The 6000-nt window shown below is 34.4% G+C and overlaps 1 protein-coding gene across 5 annotated transcripts in view; it reads left to right on the top strand.

Moving 5' to 3' along the window:
* Positions 1–341: 341 nt before the first annotated feature.
* LOC118735355 (neural cell adhesion molecule 1-A) overlaps positions 342–6000 on the top strand; it is a 233164-nt gene continuing 227505 nt past the window's right edge. For 4 of the 5 annotated variants that reach the window (XM_036465064.1, XM_036465063.1, XM_036465062.1 and 1 more), the window contains exon 1: positions 342–1102. The gene's annotated coding sequence lies outside the window, so the exon portion shown is untranslated. The remainder of the gene's footprint in view (positions 1103–6000) is intronic. The other variant, XM_036465061.1, reaches the window with a different exon arrangement.

Genomic DNA, 6000 nt, shown 5'->3' with positions numbered 1-6000 from the left:
CAGCGATGTATAGTCTACAGTTAACCGTTAGCTAAGCTAAACTTTCACTCGTTCTTTCTCTCATTTACCTGCTCAGGCAGCTCAACTTTGTCTATTGTGATACACTTCGTGTTTCACTTCGTTCATTCAGCGGTACGCATCTCTCAGCAACGTTCGCGAATTCCGTTACACTAAAGTTCGCAGCCTTTGCCGACCAACAAAAAAAAAAAAAAAACACCTTCTACGAATGCTGCCACAGCTGCAGCCGCTTCTTTGGCATCGTTTAACGTTGAACAACACGATGTCCTTAGGTGTCAGTTGCTATAGTGTTTTTTCCAATCAAAATTTAGTTTGTGCTCATCCGTCGGAGTGTTTTGGTGTTCGGTGATGGCGCGACCGCATCATATCGCGTTTCTTCGATTGTAACTTCAATGTCGACGACAGCTGAGGCGCTGTCTGTGCGTGAGTCTAGCAGTAGCAAAAGTTTCGTTGAAAGTCAACTTTAAGCAGACAATAGTGACGATGAAGTGTGATTGAGGAGGATTTGTACAAGTTCTGGTGAAAGTTCAGTGTTTGACGAAGCAAAATAAGAATAATCCACAACAACAATATCAGAATAAGTCAGTCAGTTAGTCAAAAGTAAAACAGCTACATAGTATGTGTTAATTACGAGCTTAAGTGAAATCTAAGAATAAGAAGGAGGAAATAATCGAAACTGGATGTGTACGAAATGAAAATGTACCCAGTGCATAAAGCCCTAACAACGAAAATAACATGAAAGAAAAACGTCAAAAAGGGTTTGAAGAAAATATACAGTGGCATGCTGGAAACTCTTGCTTTTGAAGCCAATTAAGTGAAATTTTTTACAAGTAAATTAACCGAAAATGGTTCAGTGCTAATGTTAAGAAGACAAGGTTGTGGTTGCTCCAAACAGAATATTTTATGTCTATGCATGACACGTGTGTTGCCTGAAATGCTAGTGCAATGATAGTGTAAAGAAATTTTCGACAAGGATAGATAAGAAGAAGCAACCTATATACATATAAAAGTGTTTTGTCATACATCTAGCAAACTGGGCTTTACCGAAGCTGTGGCATGTTGCGTCGAGTGATAAGGGCAGTAAGTAAGTAGTTGTTGCACACATCGGACAGCTTACACATTGAAAGGGACAATGAAAAATTCCAACACGTATAAAACTGTATTAAAACTTTAATTTTTGAGCGCATAGCAACGAGTTTGAATTCTACACCAAATACCAGCAAATTTTCCTTTCGAACGTTATTATGTATTTAGGTTCCCGTAACAAGCATGCCCGCTATCTGCTTTATATTTTGTCCTTTTTCAAAAATTACTTATTTATAAGAAACAGAATACATTAAGGATACAATAAGTTAAGGTAGCCATCACAGAAAGGATGCACTGAGCCTGATAATCACTAACAAACTGACACGATGTCGTTAGAGAAAGGAACATATTGAAGAAGAAGAAGAAGAAGATAGGAAAGGAAAAGAAATTGTAAAGCGTAACGATTTAAAAGGTTAATTAGATAATGACTGCGTGTCTAAGAAAACTGGAAACTTTACGGCTGCAAATGTAAATTAAGGGACAATTAAAAAGTTTGAATTTCAGCTTCGCAAATGTAGGGTATAATTAATGAGAAGACGTTGAAGTGAGTTTACGCATAAAGGATATTAGGTATTAGATACATTTGAAAATGTTTTGTAAACAATCCCGGTCGGTAAGGAGCGCTTCTAAATAAATGCTTTCAGTTAGGGGTTTTCCTGTAAGACCTAGTTCTTTGAAGGCGTTATTAGACGAGCAGGTGTTTCAGTTAAGGAGAGGATGCTGAAGTCAGTTTCCATATAAAGTAGCTGAAACACCATTGTAGAAGCTATGATCATGTTTTGTAGACAATCTCGGTTTATAAAATGAGCTTCTTCATAAATGCTGTAATATATTGCTCCTCTTATTGCATTTTATAATATAGCGGTATTAGAAGATCTTACAAAATTCTTGTATTTCGAAGGCAGGTAAGAAGGTGTTTTTCCAAAGAAACATAGTCCAAATGCAGAAAACCATTGCAGTAGGCATATCTGCGTGTGCTTGGAACAACGGTTACTTCGTACACATCATTATTATTTCATGTACATTTTTCCTTTCTAAGAGAAGCTTAAGCATAGCTCTAAAACTGAAACTCTAGCTATTCTTTAGAAAAAAGAAGTAAAGAGTGTGAAGGAACGAAAGTCCTAGTCCCAATGAAGGAACGGAAGTCCTATTTTGATAAACATTTTGTGAAGTTTGATTCGTTTTTACAAGATTTAAACACCTGACAAATAATAAAATACAAGTTATTAATAAGTTAAATCAATTACTACAATATGGGTATCGATCGAAATCGTTTTGAAAAAGGCTTTATTTCTTCATTACAAGTAGGAGGTTTGCCACCTATTTACAAAGATAAATTTAATGTATAAAACAATATGAATATTAATGAAAATAGCTTTTAAAAATCTGTTTTTTTAAACTAGATGTCGGAATATTCAATAGGTTAAACGAATGACCTGCGTTGCCACCCGTTTACAAAATCAAGTTCAAACTTAAATTAAGGCGTTTAGAAAATTGAAATATGAATGCCGATATGAGTGTCAGATGAAAGCGAGTGTGGTTTGAAATATTTAAAGAGAGTTGCCATCCCTTTACAAAGTAGAATTTAATGTAATGCATTACTTCAATATGGATGTCAATCAAAATCGGTTTCAATATATTTTATTTCTGAACTACATGTGGGAGGGTTTCCACCTGTTTAAAATTTCATCGTGAATTAAGGGAATGATGATGAATGATGTAAATATGCATCGAAACACGGGTGTCAGACGTTTAGTTTTAAAAGTAACAGAGTTGCTACCCGATTAACAATTTAAATGCGACTTGAATTAAGGGATTTAGCTAATTTAAATATGCATATGGGTGTCACACGAAAAATGGTTGACAAGGTTTTATTTAAATTATACACAAGTTACTGTATGGAATATAAAAATAAAGGTGTCAAAGGAGGGAGTATTAGAAAATATCTAGCATAAACATTAAGAATATCACCCAGTAAGAAAGTCTAAGTTCAGTCGGCGCAAGTATTAAACATACCTACCGCTACATGGTAAGCAGGGGTGGTTTACACCTATTTTAAACATATTCGATAAAACGTTCAGTTATAAATGAAGAGATAAACTTATATAGTCATATTTGGGCGGTATCACGCCCATTTTCCAAAAATTCCATAATAATGTTACTTCTTTTTAAGGGAGTATTAATTTTGATCAAATTAGCGTTCTTAAAATACGAAAAATCGAAGTTTCAATCAGTTCTGAAATTAACCGTTATATGAAAAGTGGCCATAATTTTAGTCCGATTCAATAATTTTCAACGTTTTGCTTTTATATGGCAAGCATAATAATCATACCGAGTTTGGTACAAATTGGCATAACGATTACCGAGATACATATATCTGATCATAAGTAGGCAGTGCCACGCCCATTTTCCAAAATATTATCATTTTGCTAAAGAATTATTGCATTTACGGATTTATCGATTATTTCGTATTTCTCTCAAATTAATATGGGATGTGGGCATGGTTATTGTCCGATTTTAAAAATTTTCACCCATTTGGTATGCTGTACCAAGGCCAGTAACTGGGCTAAGTTTGGGAGAAATTGGTGGAGCGGTTTCGAGATAAATACATAAGACTGCATCACCACAAAAAAAGTTGCGGTTTTTTTCCGCAGGGATTACAAAACTTATCTGTTATCTTTTAAGACGTTCATTAACATATTTCGAAAAAATATTAAAATTTAAGCGAGCTGGACCGATTTAAAATACCTCCAAAAATGGAGTTTTTATGAATGAAAATAGTTTCTTAAAGAACTTTTTGAGAAAAGTCCCGTCAGATGACAAAACAGATTAGGCTTAAAAAATCTGCATAAAAATATTTAAAAATCTTTTCAACGGAATCGTAATGAAATTTTTGATGCTGTTTTTTACTTTTTTCAAAGATTAATTTACGAAAAACTTAAATAACTGGGCGAAAACTATTTTGATTTAAACTTATGGGATCTCGAAAGAAAGGTATTAAAACGTTGATACTGAACTTTTAAACATTGTCAAGGGTTAAAACACGTTTACAGTGGGTTTCTGGGGTTGCTGATTACGAATCTGATGTCAGATTTCCAAATTAAAAATGGCGGTTAAGAGTTTCAAACAAATCCAATAATTTTTTTAAAGTTGGTCGCCATTTTGGATACACCATTTTGGATTTTGAAAATCTGACATCAGATTCCTAATTAGCAACCCCAGAAACCCCCTGGTAACAAGTTTCAACCCATGACAATGCGTAAATCGTTCAGTATCAACGTTTTAATTTTACTAGTGGCTTTTCGAGAGCATATTTTCGGGAACTAGACCCATTCTAATTCTCCAAGATAGGTGTGTATTTAAGTGAAAGTTCCCCAATAATACCAGAGTAATTATATGTAAAAACCATATTTTTAGCTGCATTTTAACATATCAAGAAAATAAAAAAATTGAGAACATTAGCGTTTTTATAAAAAGCTGACCAGCGCGACCTCTAAGAAATCATTTTTTTTTTCAAAATAAAAAAATACGTGTCTCTGTTTTTATCACAAATAACAATATTCTGATGTAGCGTTTATGAATTTCCAAAAAGAGTGTTTTTACTCTAACATACATATAATCGTAAGTGGGCGTGGAAAAACCAATTTTCCAAAAATTTATAATATTTTTATTTTTCGCCTGAAAATTATTGTAAATATCGATTTTGAGTGAATAATCTTCAGTAGTTACTAAAATATCGCAGTTTTCGTATTTCTGAAAACTACCGTTATATGGGAGGTAGTCGTGGTTATTGTCCGATTTTGCCCATTTTCAATACCATCCGTGCTACGCCAGAAAGAAGTAAACGTACCAAGTTTCGTCAAGATATCTTAATTTTTATTCGAGTTATCGTCATCTACATTTCTCTTTTCATCCTGATCATTTGTGTCTACATTTGTCTATATCTATCTTGATTCGTTTTGCCTGTTACAAGCAACCGTTATGTGAAAAAAGTTATAATACCCTTGTGCAAAAGTGCGCTCGGGTACAAAAAGGGCTCCCGCCTGTTTAAAAGGTGGGTAGCACTTGAAATGGGTATAAAATTCAATCCAATAAAATCAAAACTAATGTACAGTTTTTAATCTGAATATGCTGTTATTATTGTTACGTTTAGGTTTAGCGGCTGTGGCTCAGACACAGCCCGCAGCTCAAGACGAAGACGCTGGACTGGTATTTTTTTCAAGAACTTTGGGTATTTTTCGGAACTTTTTTATTTTTTCAGGATTCTTTGGAATCCCTTGTGTAATACTCTTCAGTATTTTTCGGGATCGTTTGTGGTTTTCAGGAGGCATCGACTTTTACGGCATATTCGGGACTTCTCGGGATTACTTTTATAAACAGTATTTAGTGAAGTCATACTAGTACTAAGTACTTGCAGATCGCTTAAGTCACTCGCATGTCCTGGCATTCGAGTTATCTATCAACATTATTATTAAGGGTCTTTCTCTCGACAGATCGACAGGGAGTCGTAACGATGTTTAACGTAGCGTCCGGTCGAAACATAAATTTAAAGTGGCTGTAACTTTTCTCTTTATTAACTTATCGTTACAATTACGGAGCAACTCCAGGTTGATAGGATGTTAGAAAAATGTTTAGTACTCAAAAATATCCTTTCAACACACATATCACACTTTAAAATATAGTCATAAACAAAAAATTTTGGAAGAAATTTTGATTTTTGGCTCTTTTTAGCACTCGCCTAGCACACAAATTTTAATGACGTCAAACTTCTTTCAAAATACGTTTTTAAACGTTTTTTCGCTTCCCAGGGGGCCCCCCGTACTTTTTTTTTCCCCGCGGTCACTTCGGTACATATTCCGGTCCTGGCTTGGCTATAACTGCACAAATATATTTTTT

This window comes from Rhagoletis pomonella, unplaced genomic scaffold (genome assembly GCF_013731165.1).
Source record: "Rhagoletis pomonella isolate Grant_MI unplaced genomic scaffold, Rhpom_1.0 Rhpom_scaffold_00003, whole genome shotgun sequence".
Lineage (NCBI taxonomy): Eukaryota > Metazoa > Arthropoda > Insecta > Diptera > Tephritidae > Rhagoletis > Rhagoletis pomonella.
This window is presented reverse-complemented; position numbering and strand designations above follow the sequence as displayed.